The sequence below is a fragment of the Rhineura floridana genome, chromosome 9 (assembly GCF_030035675.1).
Source record: "Rhineura floridana isolate rRhiFlo1 chromosome 9, rRhiFlo1.hap2, whole genome shotgun sequence".
Lineage (NCBI taxonomy): Eukaryota > Metazoa > Chordata > Lepidosauria > Squamata > Rhineuridae > Rhineura > Rhineura floridana.
The window spans coordinates 56,970,576-56,996,912 of NC_084488.1; positions in this window are offsets into that span (position 1 = coordinate 56,970,576).

Here is a 26,337-nt window from a genome sequence, read left to right on the forward strand (position 1 = left end):
AAACAGCGGGTTGTAAACGCAATGATTTGAAGGGTACAGCAGACACTGGGAGAGAGAAAGGGATGCACGGCAAAGCTCATGGTATATTAACGGAGGAATCCAATCAGGACAAAAGAGACTTCTGGTGTCTATATACCAACGAGCGGAGCTTGGGAAACAAGCAAGGGGAGCTTGAAGTCTTAGTGCATCAAGGCAAATATGACATCATAGGAATAACAGAAACTTGGTGGGATGACTCCCATGATTGGAATATAGCCATTCAAGGATATAAACTCTACAGAAAGAATAGAAGCAACAGAAAAGGAGGGGGAGTAGCGTTATACGTCAAAGACAAATACACCTCTATGGAAATCCAAGAGAGCGAACAAAGGGGTCCGGTAGAGACCATGTGGGTAAAAATAAATGGAGAAACAAATAAAACCGACATGGTAGTAGGTGTCTACTACAGACCCCCTGGCCAAGAAGAGGTGGTAGAAGAGGCCTTTCTCAAACAAATCTCTGAAATCTCAAGGAGGCAAGAAGTAGTAGTGATGGGGGACTTCAACTACCCAGATATCTGCTGGGAGACAAACTCTGCAAAGCACAAAGCCTCCAACAAATTCCTGATGGGCCTTGCTGATCATTTCCTCTTTCAAAAAGTAGAAGAAGGAACATGGGAATCAGCAATCCTGGACCTGATCTTAACTAACACGGACGAATTGGTCATGGGAATTAAAGCAGTCGGTACCTTGGGGGAAAGTGACCACGTAATGCTGGAATTCGCAATTCTGGGGAAAGCCAAAGAAGAATATTGTCAAACATGGACCTTGGATTTCAGGAAAGCCGATTTTAGCAAGCTCAGGGAAATGATGGGTAGGATCCCATGGCTAGATAGACTAAAGAAAAAAGGAGCCCAAGAAGCGTGGGAGTTCATGAAGAACATATTATAAAAAGCGCAATCACAAACAATTCCAAAGAGGAAGAAAAATGGAAGACATCGGAAAAAGCCAATGTGGCTACACGGAAGACTGGTGGAGGAGGTAGAAGTAAAAAAGAGCATGTATAAAGAATGGAAGGAAGGACGCATCACGAGCGGCTTGGGCTTGCAGGAATAGCGTAAGGAAAGCTAAAACCCAGAATGAGCTGAGGCTGGCGAGGGAAGCGAAGAACAACAAAAAGGGGTTTTTCAGATATGTTCGAAGCAAGAGAAAGACCAAGGAAATGGTGGGACTGCTGCTCAATGAGGATGGCAAAATGTTGACAGATAACAAGGAAAAAGCAGAACTGCTCAATGCCTATTTTGCCTCCGTTTTCTCCCAAAAAGGGAACAGTGTGCAACCTTGCATCGGTAGCAATCTCAGTAAGGGGTCGGGATTGCAGTTCGAGATTGATAAGGAGATAGTCAGGAAATACCTAGTTAACCTAAATGAGTTCAAATCTCCAGGGCCTGATGAACTGCATCCCAGAGTATTGAAGGAACTAGCGGATGTACTCTCGGAACCTCTTGCCATCATCTTTGAGAAATCCTGGAGAACAGGAGAGGTGCCGGAGGATTGGAGATGGGCAAACGTCATCCCGCTCTTTAAAAAGGGTAAAAAAGAAGATCTGGGGAATTACAGGCCGGTCAGTCTGACTTCAATACCGGGAAAGATATTAGAACGGATAATAAAAGAGTCCATTGGCAACTATCTAGATGACAATGCTGTGATTAGTAGGAGCCAGCATGAGTTTGTCAAGAAAAAATCCTGTCAAACTAATCTCATCTCTTTTTTGGATCGGGTCACTAGCTTAGTAGATGGCGGAAATGCTGTAGATGTCATCTATCTAGATTTCAGCAAGGCGTTTGACAAAGTCCCCCCACGACCTTTTGATTAGCAAACTCGTCAAATGCGGACTACATGGAAATACTGTCAGGTGGATTCACAACTGGTTGGAAAACCGTACTCAAAGAGTGGTTGTCGGTGGCTCTGCTTCGGACTGGAAGGAGGTTTCGAGTGGAGTGCCACAGGGTTCTGTCCTGGGGCCGATACTCTTCAACATTTTTATCAATGACTTAGATGATGGGGTGGAGGGAAGCCTTATGAAGTATGCGGATGATATGAAACTGGGAGGGATAGCTAACACAATGGAAGACAGGAATAAAATCCAAAGGGACCTGGATAGACTAGAAAATTGGGCTGAAATTAATAAAATGACATTCAATAAAGACAAATGCAGGATTCTGCATTTAGGCCACAAAAACAAAATGCACGGGTACAGGATGGGAAATACCCGGCTTAGCAGTAGTGCGTGTGAGAAGGACCTTGGAATTGTAGTGGATCGCAAGTTGAACATGACCCAGCAGTGTGATGCTGCGGCAAAAAAGGCAAATGCGGTTTTGGGCTGCATAAACAGAGCTATAGTTTCCAGGTCGAGGGAAGTAATAGTCCCACTATATTCTGCATTAGTCAGGCCTCATCTGGAATACTGCGTTCAGTTCTGGGCGCCTCATTTTAAGAAAGATATAGACAAGTTAGAGCGGGTTCAGAAGAGGGCGACGAGGATGATAGCCGGTATGGAGAACAAGTCTTATGAGGAAAGGTTGAAGGAACTTGGCATGTTCAGTCTGATGAAGAGAAGGCTGAGGGGTGACATGATTGCACTCTTTAAGTACCTGAAGGGCTGTTACATAGAGGAGGGTACAGATTTGTTCACTGCTGCCCCAGAGGGTAGGACTAGGTCTAATGGTTTTAAGTTGCAGGAGCGTAGATTCAGATTGGACATTAGAAGGAACTTCTTGACAGTAAGGGCAGTTTGGCAATGGAACCGACTGCCTAGGGAGGTGGTGGGATCCCCTTCGCTGGATGTCTTCAAGCAGAGGCTGGACAGCTATCTGCGGGAGATGCTCTAGCCGTGGATTTCCTGCTGTGAGCAGGGGGTTGGACTCGATGGCCTACAAGGCCCCTTCCAACTCTATGATTCTATGATTCTATGATTAATTGGCTTTATCTGAATAAATGTGGCCCTTGATTTACCCACACTTCATCTTGTCTTGCCTCTTCATTTCCTGGCTATGTGCTGCAATTACACTTTAACATTACACAAGTACAAAAACAGGCCATTCCTTCAAAGCAAATTATAACTCATTACAGTTTCTTCAGCCCTTTCCTCTCCTCCCTTGGTGCTACCAGTCATAGTTCTGGATCCAGCCACTTACCTAGTCCTCATACTTGGCATGCCCCAAGATAGTGAGTGTGTGACATGTTTAAGCCAGATTGCAGCCTTGGTACTGGAACTTCTTTGGCAGAAAGTAATCTTCCTCTCTGTTCTCCCTCAACATTTCCAGTGTAAATCATGGGCACAGAGGCAGGTAACCCTTCAAGGGACTCTTGCCCTCAAAACTCTCAGGACCCTGGATGATCTTTGCTGCTGGAGCTTGCTTAAGGGCTTCACCCACTTCAGGAGCTTGACCCCACCCTGTTTGGCCATCACGGGGCACCCACATTGCAACGTCACTCAAGGATTTGATCTCAAGGATTTTAATTCACCCATTTCTCCAGGTGCTGACTGCTCCTCTTGGACTTGCACACATGCCTCCAAATTTCCTTCTGCGCTTTCTCTTGCACAGCCATTTCTCCAGGTGCTGGCAGCTCTTCTTGCACACATGGTTCCTCTTGCACTTTCTCTTCCACAGCTGGCACACATGGAGTGAAGAAATCCATCAGCAGTAGCTCTTCTTCAGCCTGTAGTTCTCCCTTCTCCAAGGCCCTTTCTCCCTCCTGCACTTTTTCCTCAATAGCAGGCACACATGGAGCAAAGAGATCTATAAGCAGCAGCTCCTTTCCAGCCTATACCTCACTTTTCTCTGAGGCACCTTCTTCTTCATTTTCCAGCCTTTCCTGCTGCAATTCCTCCGGCTTCACCTCCATCTTTCTGGCATCTTCCCCGCTGGCAGGCTCCTGAATATTCAAAGCCTCTTCCTCCTCCGCCACCTCTGACTACAACTCCTCACAGTCCAAGCTGTTCAGCTGCCCAGCCACTTCCTGTTCTCTTTAGCCACCCCGGTCTGTGTGCTGGGCTTCAGGGTCAATCTCAACCGTTGTAATGGTTGTTCAGGCAGTGCTCTCCCCAGTTCACACAGGGCCTACATTTTCTCTTCCAAGATGCTTTCAGGCTCCTCCAGCTGCTGAAGCTTCAGTAGGGAAACCTCCATTATCTCTTTGAGACCCGTCTTCAACTGCTCCAGCTCCTGGGTGAGCTGCTCCCTTTGCCACTGGTTCTCCTGGCGCTCACATTGCCTTTGCTGTTCCTGCTGCTGGAACATCAATTTCATCTGTTCCAGGAATGTTGCTGTTTCTCTCTCCATTTTGACTCAGACGGACCTTGCTCCTGATTCTTCCTCCAGGAAACTCAATCCCACTTCTAACACCAGTGTTGTGCACCATCTCTATCTCCGAGTGGTGGGAGACTTCCAGGGGTTCCTGCACTTACCCAGGGTTTGGTTTCCTTGGAAAGAAGGTTAGCGGAAACTGAGGGGTCTTTTTGAGATGTGGTTTATTTACACATATACACAAGCTGAGCTTAAGATGGAGGAGTTCTCAACATTAATACTCCATCAGTTCTTACTTTTCCATCAGGCTTATAGGGAGGCACTCCAAAGCTATGGTGCAGAGAGCAGGCCTCTCTGCCTGTCTTTCCAGCTTCACTCCCAAGGCCAGACTAAAAGACACAAGCCTGTCTTTGGCTCCAGGATGGGGGGGAGAGGAGGGTCTCTCTCCAGAAAGAGTTCCAATAGCAACAAAATATCTCTGTGCTGTGTTCTTACATATGCTAACGGTGGCCACTTGACAAATCCATTGGCTTACAGGCTAGCTTGACAAAGGAAACTTTCCACTGCAAATGCCACATCCACATTCAAGGTTACAGGCTTGAAGGGGACCCAGATTGAGTATCTATCTCAATACTACTAACAATACTACTACTCTGGCCTGTTTTTTTTTTAACTGATAATTTACTAGAGTACTCACATTTTTACAATGACATTGCCCTCCCCACTCCCCTTTCTTTTAAGGTCGTCTTTTCACTTCTGATGTTTGGATACTTGTTCATTTGCATGCAGGTTCAGTATGTACTCAGCTGTTAAGTAAATGTTAGGATGATTATATTACAGCATCATATTGAGCCTGGCCTGGTGTCACTATTTGCTGAGGGCTACACTACATCACAGGACTATGCACTCCTGTCATCTTGACTGCCTTTTTCATTGCATCTCCCAGCATGTAGCTGCTTCCCAGATTCTGCTAAACACACTGAGAGCTGCTGTTCATCTCAGATGAGAATTAATGTACCACTTGGTTCCAAAGGTTGTCTGGCAGTGGTTGTTGTGATGAGCCAACCATGCAGAATCCATTACTGTTTATCATCACTCCAATTTTTAAATTTGTGCCCAAGGCAACTCCAACTCATTATTTCTCAGTCTTTAACATAACAACAGAGTTGTATGTACATGTGTTACTTATCTATTTTATTTATTTGTTGCCGCTTCTCTGAGCAGCATACAAAAAAGCTGAACTGTAAGGGACCATCACTTAGTGGAGGGTCAGGTTATTACTGAGCCACTGGGGTGTTGGGTTTAGAGCAGACAAGGGCAGACATCATGGACAAACTTGTGAAACCTCCTTTGGTTTTGTACCAGCTCCACCAACCAGAATCAGGTGCAAAATAGATGTGGGAAGGGAGAAGCCAAGTACAAAATGGTGGCTTAGGTGGCGTATGAACCATATAGCAGGGTGCCATACATATACAAATACAAACCTACATCTGAACTGTGATAGACCAAGGATTTTAACTCAAAACTAAACTGAATGTATAACTTTTCCATAATTTTATTATGTCTACTTGTTTTATTAAAAAATGTTTTAAATCTATATTTTATACATTTTATGTCTACTTGTTTTTCAAGTTTGATTATATTGGTATTTTCTCATGAATATTTTAAATTGCTTGTATATATGGAATTATTATATGCATGGAATTGTTTTTAATTGTTTTAATGGTTGATTTTTTTAAAAGGTATTATAATTACTGCGTTTCTGGGCCTAAGATCCTTTAGGAGGAAGAATGGAATATTAAATAAATAAATAACATTTTCTATTGTTTTATGTACACTGCTTAGAGGTTTTTCTGATTAGGCAGTATATAAGTCTTGTTAAATAAATAAAATAAATGAATAAATAATGTCCATATTTTAAAGGTGAGGACACTGAGACTGCGAGATAAGTGATTTATTGTTGTTGTTGGTAGTATTAGTATTAGTATTAATAATAATAAAATGTATATACCACCCTTCCTCCCAGAAGGAGCCCAGGATGGCAAACAAAAACACTAAAATACTCTAAAACATCATAAAGACAGACATTAAACTATATTAAAACAAAACATCTTTAAAAAACATTTTTTTAAAAAAAAGCTTTAAAAACACCTTAAAAAGCAATTCCAGCACAGACGCAGACTGGGATAAGGTCTCTGCTTAAAAGGGTTGTTGAAAGAGGAAGGTCTTCACTAGGTGGCAGATTTTTTACTTGCAATTTTTTACTTGCAATTTTATTTGCTATTGTTCAATAACTGGGAATCAGGAACCTTTGCAGATCCACAGTAAATCACCGACAGATTATCAGTATATCTCAATCTACTTTCTGCCCACTCCAGTTTTGAATGTCAGACTAGGACTGGAGAGACCCTGGTTCCAATCTCTACTCTACCATGAAGTTCACTGAGTGAGCTTACTTCACTACCTCAAAGATTTCTGAGGATAAAAAGGAAGAAGCCACATATACCACCTTGAGCTTCTTTAAGGAAAAGCAGGATATAAATATAAAAAATAAATGTGTAAATAAATTGTGAGTCATTCTCATAACTGAGCATTGAATCCAGACTAAATTAGCAATGGTTTTGCCCCATTGAAATCAACGGATTTAAGTTAGTCATAATTAGCTTGTTCTTTTTGTTTCAATGGGCCTAAAGTGTGACTAGCTTGGTCTGGATTAAGCCCAGTGAGCTTGTAAAGGAAAGCAAGATAGGAGAGAACAATGTAGGGATGAGGGAGGCATTTGTTCCGTTCCCATTTTAATGTGTACCTACCTAATTCATACTTAGCGAACCGATATGCCAACCGAAATCCTTAAAAATTTGCACTTCTTGGAATTTTCAAGTGCTGTTCTCCAATCAAATAATGTGTAGATCATCCGGTTCCGGCTCTGACGAAGCAGGGTGAGATTCTTTCTGTGTCTTGGACTTTTTACTCCCTTTTACTCCCTTTTAACAAATAACCTCCAACTAGTAATAATAGCTTATTATCATCATGCTCTTAACATTATAGACACTAATCAAGCTGTTAGATGTTTACAGCTTACTGCTGGTAATGTCCTTGAAAACTCTGGAAACCGCAGAAACTATCAGCTAGATTAACAACAAACAATCTCACTGCAAACACTACTGAACGTCTTGAGCCAGATGGTGTTAACTAGGAAAGAGAGGAAAACTTTAGAATTTCCTCCCCCATTAGAGAGCCTACCTAATAAAAAAGGAAAAAGGGGAAAAAAGAGAAGACGAGATCCTCAACAGTCGGAATTGCCGTTAACATCTGGGCAGATTGAAAGCCCACTTAAAGATATCAAAGGGCAGCTGAAAATAACGAACGTTTTTTCCCCACTAACACATCAATGTGATGAATGGGATTCTCGACAAGCTGCCTCTACCCCACTGGAGTGGTCCCTCCCTATAAAGGCTTACCAACATAGCCTTAGGAATGATCCCCAGGAGATGGACCTGGCTACTGAATTAACATTGGCAGGTTACCAAAATCTACCTCACCTCCCATCTTCAAAAAGTCCCGACAATCAGGGGGCAGTGCAAGTCCAACAAGAAGCTTTATTGGATAATCATCTTCCTGAGACTTCTAACTTGCTTTTTAGATCCTCCCTGGAGCAAAACACTCAAACGTTTGAGCCCCCAGTGGTGAGTCTTAATACAGAAAATTCCTTGACTGAAACAAGAAAATCTGCTCAGGTTGAAGGCGTTCATGCACACCTGTCTAGAGATGAGTCTTTATTCGGTCTGATTTCTATGCTGGCGACAGATTTGGAGCATATTAAAACCTTCCTAACTGAATGCAACCTCCTTCTATCAACTCTAGTTGCCTTACATCACAATATTCAAACTCTGCAACCAACCTATACTCAGACTCTTCCGACAATCCCTTCAAAAACTTCTAAAACTCTCAACCAAAAGAAAAGATGTAACAAGAAAAAAAGACCTCTGATCATTCAACAAAAAAAGTCAAAAAATATAAAGTCCTCTAAGTATACCCCGAAATCCAGGATGAACTTTAAAAGACTCTTTCATTTATTGGACAATATAACAAAGCAGGGAGATAAAAAGACCAGCTCGATAAAAGGAAATAATACAAAGAAGGGAAATACCACAGTAGCCACCGATGTTGGAATATCCTCCTCTTTTCCTCGACCTACTGCCAAGGAAATTAATACAACTCACCTTATGAGCCCTATAAGAAATATTCCTTTCCAGGACCCGTGGCAGGATGTACTTGTGGGTATACATCCATCACAAAACTCACAATCCTTAGCATTAACGAATAAGTGGAATCTAATACTGGAAAGATGTAAATTGGTATTCGGAAATTTTCCAAAACCGTGGGGTCATATTTTTCCATCACATAGGAAACAACATTTTATTGACACCATAAATAAAGCTTTGGCATTCCCCTTAGTCCCAGGTCAAATACAACACGTGGAATGTCTTTACTATAATAATATCAAAGCTCGTGCGGTGGTCACATTTTGTTCCCTGGATGTAACGAAACAGGTGTGGTTACATAAGGACTCTTTGGCTAGGGCGGGTATTTTTATTTCAAGACTCTTTGAAAACTCAGCCCCTCCTATGAGTCTAGCCCCCTCCATCTCATACAGAACTGATTATCCCTCTCTTTTGCTAAATAACAAATCTTTGATAGAGCTAGACTCTCAAGACCACTTAAGAAGAGACCCTCCTGTAGTCCATGAACTCCTGGATCCGATGATTACTTTCAGTAATAATCCTAATCCTAAATCTGGTTTAACAATTACTAAGCCCTTTATTAATATGAACAACCCATTGTGTTGTCAGAATTCGAATAGGACCCCTTTTTTCACTTCAGAGGATGACTACATTTTAAGTCCCCCCCCCTTGTGTCAGGTCCACTCATCGGCTGGAGATGAAAATTGCCATGAACCCTGGAAGCTAGATTTGCCACTGGAGGAGGAACAAGCTCTATTGCAGTCCTTCAATCTTCTGCCAGCCCCTGAAAGGAACAAAATCATTGACAGATTTCTGCAACTTATTTTGAGACTCTCTACTTCTCATGAACAATTAATCAGAGACTTTCCTCCCGACAAAGTCGAAATCCAAGAGGAGAATACTGATTCAAACTTCCCTCTTCCAAAAGTCCAGCCTACCTACCAAATGAGGTCAATTCCTCAATTATCGATCGACCTTCCTACAGTCCCGCCGAGGATGTCTCCAACTACATTAAGCCGGAATCGTCATAGTAACCTCCGCCTTGATTCGGAAGTAATGAACTCTAACTGACAGTTGCAGCTTTTGTCATGGAATATAATGGGCTGGTTTAACAAATTTGCAGAGGACGATCCCTCTCTCTTCCTCCAGCAATTTAAGATTATATGTCTGCAGGAAACCTGGACGACATCAGATTCTCTAGTCTTTTTAAATGGTTATCGAGTTTTTACTCTTCCAGCGGCCAAAGTCAATAATAGAGGGAGAGGTAGTGGGGGTCTTTGTATTTTTGTTTCTGTTGATCTCCCGGTTGATATACAGGTTCTCAATCCAAACTGTGGTCACTATATTCAAGGCATTCGATTACATGGCCCCATTTTGGGGGATCTTATTGTTATAAATGTTTATTTTCCCCCTCATATGGCCAAAAGGTTAGATTCAGGTTGTGTCTGGGATCATCTCTCGGAATACATAACATCGCTAGAACTTTGATTCCCCTCTCATAGAATTATACTATGTGGGGATTTCAATGCTAGACTGGGTTCTGGTCTTGTAGAAGGGCTTGAATCTAATCATGGTCAATTATTACTACCTGCTCAAATGGCCAGGGTCTCCCAAGATAAGGTTATTAACAAACAAGGTAGGAGACTTATTGAGCTCTCCCATAAACACCTCTTGGATTGCCTACATGGTTCAGTTATTGACCAATCAAATGGAGCATATACTTACCTCTCCTCTAGGGAGCCAGTGTGATAGACTACACACTGGTTTCAAGTACTTTAACTAAAGAGGTATGTAGATTCAACGTCTTAGATAGAATTGATAGTGACCATTTTCCTACCTCAACGACTTTGAATTTGCGCTCCCCCCTCCTTTCTCCTGTACTCCCTGATATGGATGGTCTCCAAATTGCAGACCGTAGAATATGATGGACCCCAAACTTACAAACGGAACTAATGCAATTATTAAACAACAGTACCTTGCATTCTATTAATAATATTAATTATGAGATTGATGCACTTAATGCATATCAGAATATTATCTCTTTCTTTAAACCCTTGCTGTCTCGGAAGAATTCTTCTAAGTCTGCTCGATTAAGATCTAAGAGGTGGTATGATTATGAATGCAAAGCAGCTAAGAGAGTATTAGTAAATTATGCCCGCAGATCTAGTAGGGGATCATCTGCATTCTGTCATGAACATCTAGTACATCTTCGTTCTTCATACAAATCCATGTTGAGGCAAAAAAAGGACAGGTTTGCGAGAGCTCAATGGGAACGACTCAGTCAAGCGCTACATGAGGGTAATGAACGATTATTTTGGGATTTGGTTGCTGGTGGTACGGGTGCGAACAGGTACCCTATTAACAACCAAATTTCTGCCAGGATATGGTATGAACACTTCTCTAAACTTTATGCAGCCCCATCTATAAGTTCTGTGCTTCGGCCTATTAAAGAGTTAGATTGCCCCCCTGGCCCCCAGTTACAAAAACCCAAATTAAGTCCCTCATCTCCTCGTTAAAAAGGGGTAAGGCGCCAGGGGATGATATGATCCCACCTGAACTTTTTATCAACTTTCCAGATTGGTGGGCCCCCATTCTGGCTAATCTGTTTACTCAGATTAATGAAACGGGCATTATGCCCGAGGGATGGAAACAAAGCACTGTCATCCCCATTTTTAAAAAAGGAGAGAGACAAGATCCTAATAATTATCGGCCCATTAGTTTACTTAATGTAGGTGCCAAATTATATAGCAAATTTCTCCTGCTCAAGTTAGAGGAGTGGGAAGCGGACAACCTACTCATTCACCCAGAACAAGCGGGTTTTCGGAAAGGGCAGAGCACTATCGATCATTGCGCCACTCTACATTTTATAGCTAGGCAGTCAATGATAGGCCCCACAAAACATCTTTATGCCGCCTTTATTGATCTGGCGGCAGCTTTTTACTCTATCGACAGAGACCGTCTATGGGCCAAGCTCGCTAACACCAATATAGACAAACGTCTATTACACCTAATCAGAGAAATCTACTCTGATAATTTCCTTCAAATTAGAATGGGTAACAATTTGTCGGATCCAATTATGGCAAATAAGGGTGTAAAGCAGGGTTGCCCTTTGGCTCTTGCTTTATTTAATCTGTATCTAAATGACATAGTTGTTGAACTGATGGGACCAAAATTTTTTCCACCTTCAATAGGTGGGAGAAAACTCTCAATCCTATTATATGCGGATGACATGATTCTCATGTCTCTTACTCCCATAGGCCTAAGGAGGCTTTTGTCCAAGCTGGACGATTTCTGTAAAAAAGAATCACTACAGATCAATTACCATAAAACAAAGACAATGGTCTTCGGGGAAAGATCTATTAAACATAGATGGGCCATAGGAGAACATCCAATAGCCCAGTGTCGCTCGTTTAAGTATTTAGGGATTTTATTCCAAGATTCTCTCTCTTGGAAAGAACATATTGCGGCCGTTAAACTTACAGCTTTAAAATCCCTTGGGATGATTCTTAGATTTTATAGAACTGAGGGGGGTCATCTGATTGCTCCTGCCCTAAAAATATTCCAGAATAAAGTTCTTTCACAGATTACATATGGGGCTGCCATTTGGGGTTGGTCGATCCCTCTTTTCTCCACATTAGAAGCGGTCCAAAATAACTTTTCAAGACGGCTCTTGAGTTTACCTCCTGGCACTCCTTCAGCATTGATGAGAGCAGAAGTGGGCTTACTCCCTGTTAGCGCCCGTATACATGAAACTCTGCTGATATACTGGTCCTCCCTAACTAACGCAACTTCTAGGATACTAGTCAAGGCGTGCCATGAAATTGCTGTTAAGGATAGGTTTTGGAGCTCAAAACTTCGAGCGATTCAGCTCCATTATCATATCTCTAATCAGTCAAATTTACTACTAGATAAGTCTGAACTTCGTAAACAGATACAAAACCACTGTATATGGATGGATAACCTGACAATTTTGAATTCCAACTTTTCATCATGGTTTGGGGTATATAAAAAAGACCACTCCATTGCAAATTATCTCTTACTCCCCCTTCCGGTCCATTTACGACATGCATTCACATCTCTGAGATTTCAGACGATGCCAAATGCCTTTATGTTTGGCCGTTGTCTTCAGATTCCGAGAGATCAGAGGAAATGTGTATGCTGCTCCCAAAAGGTGGAAGATCTCTTGCATTACATATTGGATTGCCCCATTTATGCTCAACCAAGATCCCAGTTTCTTAATCCCCTTCCCAATTTCCAAGGGCCTGACCGGGCATCCCAAACTATTTTTTATCGTTTGTCCGATATGGACTATAGGGTTACTTACAGGGTGGCTCACTTTGCCCTCGCGGCTCAAAAAATGAGGGCTAAATATATTATTGACCAAGGTTTTTAAATCTTATATAGGCTCTATCGAAGAACGTATATTTAGTTTTATTATAGTTATATTGACTAAAGCTTTTAAATTTTGTATAGGCTCTCTCACTGAATGTTTTTCTTTCCTCCTTTTAACTTTTGTTTTAATTGGTCTTACATGATTTTATACTTTGTTATTATATATGTATGTTGTGATGGCCTATGGCCTGGCAATAAATTCTTGGATCTTGAAAAAAATAATGTGTACAAAAAAAGCACATATTAAGGAAAAGTGTGCACAAAAATGTGTATATTAGCAATAATCATGTTAAAAATGCATTATATTGGGCTCAATTGCTTTTTAAAATATGTATGTTAGGAGAAATGCACAGATGTACACATTTTCATGTGAACTTTTTTAAAACAAAGGTTTGTTAACTGATGCAGAAATTGGGCAAACTGAAGTTATGACTGGGTAAATGAGAAACTGAGAGAAACCAAAATGGAGAGATTTTGTCCATCCTTATTCAAATGCTTGCCTATCACAATTTTGTTGAGCAATTCAGTGAATAGTAATTCCTCCCTATCATTTTGTATTCTGGCATTCAGTTGCCTTAAAATACTTTGGGGGGCTGTTGTAAAACCTCAAGAGCATTTTATTAAGGGTAACACTTGTCAAGGTTCTTGAATAAGTTACTCTCCTTCACAAACCACCATGACAGTCTAAAAATACCCTAGATAGAGTAAGAGAGACAAATAAATCTCTGCAAGCAGTCCAGTGATTCTTTCCAACATTGTGAGTCAATAGTTTCAAAAATTCTTTTTTTCCTGATAGCATAAGGAAGTAAACTTCCTTACACTTAGGGTTGCCAGGTGTGAAGCATCCGAAACCCTGAGATTTCAGGGGTGGGCCCTAGTGATGTCATGGGAGTGGGCCCTTTCTAAAACCTCAAGTGATAAGGAACTTCACTCACCCAATCCAAAATTCAGAATCATGCCACTTTAAACTGTTTTGCAAGTGTTTTATACTTGTATTTATGGTTATTGGATTTTAAAGGTATTTATTTCTTGTTGTGAGCTGCCTTGATTTCCCATTGGCAATCCTACCTCACAGAGATGTTTGAAAGACTCTGTGTACACACATGTTAGAGATGTAAAATGCATACACCCCATATAATAATTTATTGTCAAACCAACTGGTCATTGCAGAACTTTAAAAAAAAAAACACACAAAACCATATTAGTGTCCTACATAATAAAACAGTGACACCATAGTAAGCCCTGCCTAATTGCTTTTAAAAATAGGATTGGAGGATGAGAGAAAGATTTACAACACAAACATAATCCTTTGCTATGTTCACTCAAAAGTCCCACTGATTTACATCACAATCCTAACCATGTCTACTCAAAAGTAAGTCCTATTGAATTCAATGGGGTTTACTCCCAATATATGGGATTAGCACTGCAACTTTATTCCCAGAAAAGCGAGTATAGGATTAAAGCTTCATATTGGGAAGGTTTTCATAACACTGCCCTCTTCAACAGCCCAGGAAAATTTAAACTTATTTGAGTCCTCATAATTAAAAAAGTATAACACATTATGATGGCATTTAGATCTCCTGTACTCAGAAGAGAAAGAGACTTTGCTACTACTGAAACCTATAAACTTACTCAGTTTATGAGATATTAATCTAATAATAATAATAAGACAAGCACAAAAAAGCAACAGTTTTCTGAACTTGCAATGGGTGCTAGCTATTGCTTGGAGGTCAACAAATCCCTTGTCAATCACAACCCTGACTTTACTTACTGGCTACAAACCTGAAAACGTGAGGTTAGAGCAGTCAGCTATGAGCTCATGTAACAGAAGTTGCAGGGGCAGCAGCTGATGTTTTTGTGTATATCTCTTGAACCAGACCACTTAGAACCTTAATTTTTTATTTTTTAAAAAAGAAAGCTTAGAGTCCAGAGATTGAGGTGACTCACCTGGAGAATCCAGAGTTTCCGGGCAAAAAACAGAGATCTAGCAAGCCTACTTACACTATACCTTCCTCCCTGCTCTGCACAGATGCAAATCTTTCTTTCATTCTACACAGAATATGCTGCAGCAGGTGAAGGCTTCTAGTTCAGGGCACTGTGTTATTTTTGTGGTCTTAGAAATCTGTGAATTTAAAACTTGACTTCTGACAGCATGTCTTGGAAGGCTTGGAGGGCACACCAGTCAAAAAGCTAGAAAATAATTGCATTGCCTCTCATAAACATGCACAGATCAGTAAGAGGAAATGCCTGACTCCCCCCAGATACAAATGAGTCCAAAGTTTAATAGATACTAAACTTTTTAGTGAACAGTAGTGTAGTGGCATATTCAGAAGTTCAGGATCCCCTCATGAATTGATAATCATGCTACACTCCGTCACAGCCACATACCCTCACTTGCATGCTATCTATCATCCTCTCCACACTCTTTAGTCCTTCCCCTCGAGCCTTATCCCACAACAACAGACATCCCTAGGAGCCAATCAGTAGGAAAGTGGAGTGTGTTAGCTACTGAGAACAGTCTTTTCACTGTGATTGGCTCCAATCAGAAGGCAAGGACAAGGAAGCATATTAGAAGAATCTTCTCAGTGGCTAACACACTCCCCTTTCATGCTCATAAGACACTGGATGCTTTGGCTCATAAGACGCTGGAGACATAGAGACCTGGCTGGGACCCTGCTCCCAAAAAAGTAAGGGGTTTAAGCTCCCCTGAGACCTTAGACAACTACACCCCTGACATGATCCTCATGGAGAGTAAGAATGTGGGCCACCACATATATTCTGTTCATTCCAAGGCCATATCTAATTTTACTTATTTATTTACTTGATATTCTTGTATACAGCTTTCATCAGTTATGACCTCACCCAAGCAGCCTTTCTATAATTGTCTCCTAGTTGCTATTAATGGCTTCTTTGAAAGTCTATCCAATAACACTGGAGAATGAGGAGCTCTTGACAGCACAATCCTGTGTTTGCTCACTCAAAAGTAAATACCAGTGAGGCTTGCTCCCAGATAAGTATGCATAGGGCCCCAGAGTGTTGAAATGATTAATTCCTCTTCCCAGGGAACTCTGGGAATTTTGGCTCTGTAAGAGGAATAGGGACTTCCTAATGACTCTTGACACCCTTAGCAAATTACAGTTACCATGATGCTTTGGGGGAAGCCATGACTGTTTACAATGGTAAGATTCTTCTGTAAATGTATAGTGCCAATGAGGTCTAAGTTGCAGCCATAAAAGGAATTTTATTTCTGACAGATAAGTCCACCTTTTTTTATGATGGTGATGACTCGACCACTCTGCCAAGACCAATGAAAACACTTAAAATGGCTTTATAAATACTAACATGTTTGTTCTGAGGGTGTCCTTTGGAGTGATCTACATGAAACTGGTGCACTGATTTCCTAGTGTGACAGAAAATAGTAAGCAAAAGTTCAACCAATTAAATCATTCTAATTTGATGAAGTACGATAAAAGAAAACATAGCATGACTTCTCTGCCCTAACTTGTATTTTTCATCAAAATTAAGAAAATTAATTAAATTGTAACTTTTGTTAAAACTTTCTCTTTCCCTTGAAACCTTGCTGTCCAATTAAATTCCTGGAGTTTATACTGTCATATAACTGTGCCACAGAGCATCTATCAGCTCTATATAATTCTAACACTTCAACACAATTAGCGGTTCTGTTTAATATTTGATATTCATAATTCTGACCTGGACAACCATCGTTTCCTAATTAACAACTTATATAATATTTGCAATCCAAATTTGTAGCATATCTGCCCTTTCTATATTTATAGCAGTGATGCAGATGCGATCACAAGTTGGAAGAAAAACATACAAAGTTGAAAAATGCTGCAGACTATGCTGCAGACTAAAGTTAAGTACATAAGAAGATCCCTGCTGGATCAAACCAAAGCTGTTTTAAGCTAGAATTCTGTTTTTTACAGTGGCCAACCAGATGTCCATGGGAAGACCACAAAAAGGACATGAGCACAATAGCCCTTTCCCATGGTTGCTCCTAAGTGATTAGTCTTGGAGGTAGTATACACATATTGGCCAACAGACATTAATTAATTGTTCTAATCCCATTTTAAACTCATCTAAGTTGGTGGCCATCACCGCATCTTGTGGCAGCGAGTGCCATAGCATAATCATGAGCTATGTGAAATTGTACACTGACTTTTATTTTCCAGTGAAACAGCCACACCTGGACATATCAAGTTGCATTTATTATGGCTGGTGCTAATTTAGATCTCTTTTACCAATATTCTACATTGTATTTGTACAGCTAATTTATGTATCTTTTATCAATATTCTACAACTTTATACTAAGGTCACCTGTCAAATCATGGTTTAAAAGAAATAAAGAAATGCATTGATTGTAAAAAGGCAAGCAGGCTATCCACAGGAGGGTTATTTTCCTTCCATAGAAAAACTGGCATTTTCTGTTGCGGTGATTGGTACATGGCCTTGTTAATAGTAAAATGTATTTCCAGCACTTCTAATAACTAGGGTTGCAATCCTATACACATTTACCTTGGAGCTGAACCCAATATGACTTACTTTGGAATAGATATAGAACAGTGTAAAACTACCATTCTATATGTGTTTACTTGGAAGTAAGCCCCATGATACTCAATAGAGCTTATTTCCAGGAAAGTGTGCATAGGACTGCAATCAAAATGGCGTGGAACACTAAGCCATCAAATATGTAGTTCTCAAGCAAATGTAATAGTGACTACTAACACCATTATATATGTTTAAGTATTAATATATTTGGGCTTCACTCATTAATTCACTCACTAACAGGAGTAACGGGATTACTGGGGCACTTTCACAACAACAAAAAGTGTTCAGCTTTGGTGCATACATGGTCCAAGAGATCTTCAGTGCTGGGAAAATTTTGAAAATAGGACAATTTCACATCTAGCTATCAAAGCACATGACATAAAGCTGCATGCATAATAGCAGCCAACACAAAATAAACCCTTTTGAAGGAATAGAGGCAAAAAGTGTTTCACTTCCACATACTTATGCCAGCTTTGAATATGGAGAAGTGGCAGCCATCCATGCAAATGACACATGACAAAATGGGAGGTGTGGGAGTTCTTCCCAGACACCTCTGTAATTCTGGGTTTGGGAGAGGCAGGACCTGAAGTGGCAGGCAGGAATGTGTCTATGCTTGCCAAATGCAAACACTATCTACTAAAAAACAGGATCATGTCATCAGAAGGCCAGAATGGCATGCTGTGTGAATTGATACTACTGCAGCTGGAAAAGCTGTGAGAGATTGCTGAGTTTCACATTGTGGCTTTCAGTTTAAAAAGAAGTAGCAACCTACTACTAGCCACTGTTCCTTTTATAATTATTAGTATTTGTAGATGTTATAGAAGGCTTTAACCAAAACTATTTCCCTACAATCTAACCTATAACCTAATTGGAGGCATAAACCTTTTCCAAAACACTGATGTTCATAATAATCAAGAACAGGGAAATATAAGCTCAATGCAGATTTTATTACAAATTTATTAATGAGAACTTTGCCATTCAACTACCAATGATATTTATTTAATTTACATACTTTATATGTCACTTGATTGTAATAAAACCTCAAAGTGGTTTACAAAAAGCATAAGTTAAAACATTAAAATTATCAATAAAAGAGATAAAACAGGTATTTGAAAACATTCAAAAATTAAGTAAAATCAACTCTAAGCAAAAAAGAGATTAATACGCGTAACTTTCTACATGTCTGAATAAGCTTGCCTAAACAAAAAAGTTTTAAGCAAGCACCGGAAAGAGTACAGTGAAGGTGGCAACTGATGTCAGTAGGCAGAGAGTTCCAAAGTGTAGGTGGCAACACACTAAAAGCTGGATTACTTATGAGTGTAAAATTAGTAATATGTGGCACCTGAAACAGTGCACTTCCACAGATCAAAGTGGCTGAGTGGCCATATATGGGGTAAGGCAATCCCACAGATAAATTGGTCCCAACCTGTTAAGGGCTTTATATACTAATAGTCAGACCTTGGAAAAGTTACTTTTTTGAACTACAGCTCCCATCAGCCTAATCCAGTGGCCATGTTGCCTACGGCTGATGGGAGTTGTAGTTCAAAAAAGTAACTTTTCCAAGATCTGCTAATAGTAACACCTTGAACTTGGCCTGGTAGCAAATTGGCAAACAGTGCAGATCTCTAGACAGTGATCTAATATGTTGCCAAGGTCTCACTCCTGTCAGCAGCCATTGCTACAGCAGTATGCATTAATTGGAACATCTGGATCAAAGACAAGGGAAGCCCCACATAGTGTGATAAAGAGGATATTATTCACAAACTCACCTCTTGATATTGCTCTATATAGAAGCCCTATGCAGGTGTTACAGTTAGGGCAATATAAACATGTGAGGAGGCCAGAGAAGACACTGTGCTAGCTCCGCCCCTTCATTGTCTTTGTGGAAGGCAACTGTCTGAAGTCGGGGGCCTAGTGGAAGCTTCTTGCATGTTTTAGAACCATGAAACAATGATGGAGGGGACAGAGGTAGCATGCTAATCGTCAACGTCTCTTCTCACATGTTTGCACTGCCCTAATTTTAACACTTGCGTCAAGCCAAAGATGCCTCATTCATCTATCATAATTGATCTCTAGTTTCTGAATGCTGGGCTCATCACAGAAAGTATTGGAATTCTTCTCTGAAGTTATTTAATTATTATAAATCAATGAATTGCCTGTTTCCAGTCCCTAACAAGGACTCCAGTTCTGGGGATGTGCCAAGAGAAATGTTTGAATTGGGTAGAGGACATAAGCCCTTATTTCTCACCTGAATAATCTCTTCTTTTGCTAGCAGACAATTTTTTTAAAAATCCCACACAATTTTATCTTATTTTAAAAGAAATTATCATTGCTGGCATTTCAGCATTTTAGTGATAATTGTGCTCATTCCTTCTTCCAGCCTCTGAGGAATGAATGCATGCCCTATTTTAAGAGGGGATTTGGTTAGTAATAAACTTGTAATAAAACCTGATGTTTAAACCTCTTTACCAGTAGTTTAGAATGTGGTTGGGCAGTAGCTGAGTCAGTGCTACTTACTGGGGAGGAGAGGGTGTGTGTGGTGGCAGGGGTGTGGTGGTCACTGTGGTGCAAATGCACCAGCAAGAGCTCTGGATTGCCTCCACCGGTGTATTTGCATTTGCACTAATCTCCCCACTGTCTCACCCTTCCCCCTCTCCTTTCTGGTAGACAGCAGGTACTCAGCTGTCAGGGGATCTGGTGACTACATGCCATCCATTACTGCTTTCCTGGCAAAGGTCTCCTCTCAGTCCTGTTTCCCAGGGCATTTTGTTCCCTCCATCAAAGGACAAGATAGCACCCCCTCCCCATTCCATGTACAGAAACCAACCACCATAATTATTATAATTTATTTATATGCTACCTTTCCATAGTTAAACCATGCTCAAGGTGGCTTACAACAGCAATAATTCACTCTAGGAGTTGCAAAAAGATAACAAAACATACATAGTCATAAACAATGAACTAATGAAAACATCTCAATAAACATGCAATAAAACAAGCAATTCCCATTTGTGGAATGCTCTTCCCACTGAGGTGTGTCTGTCTCCAATATTACTGGCTTTTAGGAGGAATTTGAAATCATTCCTGTTTACCCAGACATTTGATGGATGAAAGAGGCTGTTCCTTGCAACCCAGATACCACTGAATAGAATGTGTTTATTTGCTATTGTTTTTAGAATGTTTTTATCTGTGGCTGTTTTTTAGAATGTTTTAACTATGTTTTTAGACATTTTAAAAATTGTTTTTAGATTTTAAAAAAAAATGTTCTGTTTACCGCCCCATGCTCTTTCGAGAGGAAGGATGGGATATATATTTAATACATAATAATACTACTTCATAAGAAGCTTTAACATTAAAAATGCAAAGTCATAATCCCAGTAGCAGCAAAAATAATGCATCTCTAAAATTAAATCCTGATCCCAACAAGAACTCCTAAACAATATCCGACCCTGATAGTCACTAGACATCTTCAGCAGCAAGTATGTCTGAACTAGGAGCATGAGTGGTAGGTGAATCTTACTTCAATAATGGTGGCATCCTCCACTGTACCTGTGGGCAACAGATGATCACAGGCCAGAATGAATTATGCCCATAGTGCTCCCTGCTCCCTACCCTCCACTAGCTGGTGCCTGAAACATCCACCTTACTCTCCCTAATGGAAGGACCAACTTGTATCATCATTATTATCATATTCTTGCTAGCCCTTAATTTCTACTGTTTCAGAGAAAAAAAGAGACTGATGGGAAAATGGTTCAATGAATGTAGCCGCACCACTATTTCTCACTTCTTGAAACATCCAAGGTGCAGACATAATGTCTGGATTAAACTCTAGCAACTCTAATGGATATATGATAGCCTTTATCCTCCCCCCCCACCATTTTTCTTCTCTACCGAAGAAAAATAGGATCAGTTTTATCCTGATTGAACTCATTGTGCCACAGTACAGAACTGAGACATTTTGGTGCTATAAGGGGAGAAGTAAACTGCTGGTCTTTGAAAAGTTAGGTAGGTATAAATTCACCCTCTTACCATACAACCTCAAAGGACTAACTTAAAGCAAGGTAGCCAGCCAGCACTTTTAGCAACAGTACGCAAATACAAACAGTCCTAAGTGGGTATGTCCTGTGACTCATAAAATCAGCTGGAAACTTATCTCAGTGGCAGCTGCAGGTTTATTTAATCTTTATTATGTTCCCCCCTTTTTTTGCAGTCTCACAGTATCTATCACTGAGGCTGCTTTTATTACCAAAATACACCTGGGTAACATTTGCTTAATGTCTGGAGAAGTGTCGCTTTCCCACCCCAGCCATCACCTTCTTCCCAATGTATTTGAATTATTAATATTATTTTTAAAGTGTTGTAATACCGAGCTGCAGTTTTCTTTTATTTTGATGATATTAAAAGTCACATTTTCTTCCTTTCTTCAGATCAAACATGGATAAATTGAAATAATAGGATTCCTCCAAGCCCGTGCAAGAAAATAACATAGACAGCCAAATATAATGATGCCTATTTCAATAACACATGTGGTCAGAAAGGTAGTGTTGTTGACTGAAACCCTTATGGTTTATTATAAAAACACTAAAATTGCTTTTTGCTAATATTATCTAGATGTTTGTACAGTTATTGTCTTTTTGGTCCGTATATTATAGCAGATATTTGTTCCAAGTGTTTTCAGTGTATGCATGTGGGTGGGGTAGAATACTTTTATTCATGGTCCCTAATTACTAGGGCACATCACAGCCTCTGACAGGCAACTTACCTGAATCCTAGGTGGTCACAACCCCCCCTCCTGCAGACGCTAAGGCATCACAAATAAATATATACCCAACTGCGTCTTCATTCCCCATGACTGTTTGGAATGTTACAGCACAATCCTAACTCAGAACTCTATGGACTTCCACATGGTTTATTCCCCGATAAGTGTGGTTAGGACTGCAACCTTTTTCTGCTGTATCTTCCAAGTAGTAATACTAGACCACCTCACGTCAAACAGCAACGCCACGCCCCTTTTGAGTTTGATGGGTGATGTCAGCGGAAGTCCCACTGGAAGGCCCACCCCGGAAGGCCCACCCGCCATTTCTGTTTCCCCTGATGACCTCACCGGATATCCTGTCCCCCAGAAGCCCCAGCCCTCGTGCCTCACCCCAGAAACAGTAGCCCTGTGACCCCCAGGAGCACGTGGTCCTCGCTGGACCAATGGGTGTATTTTTACTCAAAACGGGGTCCCGGATTGGTCCCTATAGGGGCATGTGACCCCTCTATGAGCGCGTGGTCTCCAGGGGACCAATCTGAAGAGGTTTAAAACCCCAAAGGTGAAAGCAGGGTGTCAGAAATGCACCCCAAAGGGGTGCATTTCCGCCCTCCTCTCTGGACCGCACCTATAGGGGCATGTGACCCCTCTATGAGCACATGGATGCCTGGGGACCAATCTGAAGAGGTTTAAAACTCCTAGGTGAAACTAGGGTGCCGGAAATGGACCACAAAGGGGTCCATTTCCACCCCTCCTCTCCAGAACAGCCCATTAGGGATAAGTAACCCCTCTACAGCTACGTCACCCATTAGGGGGAGGTTTTGAATCCCTAACCAATCAGGAGAGGGGACGGAGAGACCTGGTACAGAGGTGCATTTTGCATGCCCAGACATGCTCTGAGGATCGAACATGGAACCTGTGTGCGAATCAGCATTTGGGCTAGGAGGTTTTTCCTATCCTCTAGCTCCTTTGAAAATGCGCTCAAAAAGGCGGGTAAAGCCTAGGAGATTATCGTTTCCACCAGCGAGTATAAAAATTAGCAGTGGAAAGGAAGAACCAGAACATTTTAGAAAAAAAGGTTCTGTTTCAACAACAAACTTACCTGTGGAGGTGTTCACTGCCGGCCAATATCCAGACCCTGAAACCTCCTTCCAGGCAAATACTAGTGAAACCATGTCCGACACAGAGTGTGATTGTGGGTGTGATCTGAAGGCTCATTTCCTGAAGGAAGAACAACTTATGAAGTTTGCAGAGGTTGTGGATGGAAGTGTACTTTTTAAACCCATGGTGGAAATGGAGGCTGAAGAAAACGAGTGGCTGGAAGATTTAAATGAAGGCATGGAGCAAGGGTGTCTACAGGTAGGTGCTTCTGAGCTGTATTTTTATTAGTGTGTTGTTTTTCCCAGTTTGGTGCAACCCCAATGCTAAAGTGCCTCTCTTTTTTTTTCTATAGGAAGATGTGATGCATGATGGTGATATGGAAAATCTACACATTGAGAGTTCACAGGCTGTTAATATTTCCTGCATTTCATGTGTCTGTCCCAAGCCTGAACCCTGAAAGCTTGAAGCAGGAGGCTTTTTTTTGTACCAATAAAAATAGTTTACTTTAGCCATCGGTGTCCATACCTGTATCAACCAGCAATATGGGAGAGCATGATGAAATTCTAAAAACCACATATTACACATCTGAGGAGGCTGGGAGCTTTGGGGGAGTGAACCATCTATTTCAGGAGGCAAAAAAGCACAGTAAAACACTAAGAAGGAAACATGTTATGACATGGCTTTCAGACCAAGATGCTTACACATTGCATAAGCCAGCCAGAATCCATTTTAAAAGAAACAAGACTATTGTGTCTGATATCGATGCTCAATGGCAGGCTGACTTAGTAGATATGCAACAATTTTCTAAGCACAACAAGAACTATAGGTACATTTTAACAGTCATAGATATTCTGTCTAAGTATGCATGGGCATTGCCTTTAAAAGACAAGACAGGCAAAGAGGTCTCTAAAGCTTTTAACATTATATTCAGTCAGAGTGGAAGAAAGCCCCAAAAGCTCCAAACGGACCAAGGCAAAGAGTTTCTAAACAGAGTTGTAAACGGCTTGTTAAAGCAGCATGGAGTTCACCACTTCGTCAGCAATAATGAAGTAAAAGCTGCTATTGTTGAAAGATTTAACCGTACTCTGAAATCAAAAATGTGGAGGTATTTTACAGCTAACAATACCTATAGTTATATCGATATCCTGCCACAACTCTTAAAAAGTTATAATCATAGTTTTCATAGAACTATCAGAGCAAGGCCTATTGATATTAACCATTCTAACGCCCTGGTGGTATGGAAAACCATTTATGGAGACTGTATTTACAGAAAAGAGGTATCAACGCTGTTCAGGAAAGGAGACCACGTGAGGATTTCTGAAAGCAAGGGGGTATTTGTTAAGGGGTATGAACAAAATTTCACCACAGAGCTGTTTATAGTGGATCAGGTCATCAGAAGAGGAAGGAAACCTGTCTTCCTGTTAAAAGATTATGCTGGGGACCCTGTAATTGGTTCTTTCTATTCTGAAGAGTTGCAGAAGGTTAATGACAAACAGGACAAGTTGTACAGGATTGAATCAATTCTATCAACAAAAGGCAGGGGTAGGAAAAAGTATCATTTAGTGAAATGGTTAGGCTGGCCCAGTAAGTTCAACAGTTGGGTACCTGCTTCGGATCTTTGTGAACCTGCACAGAAGAATGGGGGATAGCGGTTTTTACATTACTCTGACTAGCAATGCCTGTGTAACTGTTTTTCCACAGAATGCTAGCTCAGCTTTTACTATTCGGCTAGCAAGGCCCCTGGATCTACCAGGGGCGTGGGAAGTAGGTCTGGTTGAGATACAGTACCCACACAGCTGGAACAATCTAACATCTGATTCCCGATTTGAAATTGGTAATGGAGAAAAAACATGGTCCTATCGTCTGCGACGGGGTTATTACTCAAGCATCCCTGAACTGTTGAAAAACATGAACAGCCTTATACTAGATCAGAGCAGCGAGCACCCCGATATGGTCCTACACTATGACCAAGTGACTAGAATGGTTAGACTTAAATCAGATGATGGTTGCACATTTAAAAGCAGTGAAGAACTAGCCCACATATTAGGGTTGTTTCCCAACATCCATGTACAACAGCTGCCTTTTACAGCAGACATTACAGGAGGCTTCAACACTTTATACATTTACACCGACATCGTAGAGCACCAGATAGTTGGGGACTTCTATGTACCCTTATTGCGCTCTGTACCAGTGCGTGGACAGAATAACGAATGTGTCAACATTGTTTATGACAAACCACACTATATTCCGGTGAGTAAGCATCATATTGACACCATCAATGTTGAAATAAAGACGGATCAGAACAAAAATGTGCCATTTCGTTTTGGAAAGGTGATTGTGAAGGTACACTTTCGCCCACGCAGAGGTTTGCCATTTTAAAAATGGTGATACTGAAAACCTATGGTGACCCAACCCTTTACCGGAATTATTACAGGGCCCAGGCTGGAAATGCTCTTCCGGGTACCATGGTACGCCTGTTATGTATGGGGCAGGAATCAGGGGGATATTCAGGGGCCTTTTTCGAAAAGCCGTACCACTTTTGAGAAGAGGCCTAGAGATTATTAAGCCACATGCTAAAACAGCTGCTAGGAATATCGCTAAAGATGTGGTAGGGCAGGTTACTCAGGCAGTTTTGAATAGAGTTAATCCACAACCCCGACAAGAGGGTTCAGGGCTGATGTATATTAAAAGGAGAAAGGCCTTCAAAAGAAAAGCATCAAGGGTACAATTAACAGGCCCTCCTCGACCTTTTAAAAGAGCATTGCCATTGAGGAAAAAGCCTCAGAAGCAGAAAACTTCAAGAAAGAAGAGGCATACAGTACCGGCCCGAAAAAGAGATATATTTTAAACCAGCATGGCCTTCATCCATTGCAGTTCTGAGGAATGCACTAAATCTGAATTAGATCTATTTCAGATTGGGCCTACCCAGACCAGTATTGAGAGAAGCCTATTTATCGAGGTCCCTCCCTTGGCAGCGCTAACGGAAACTG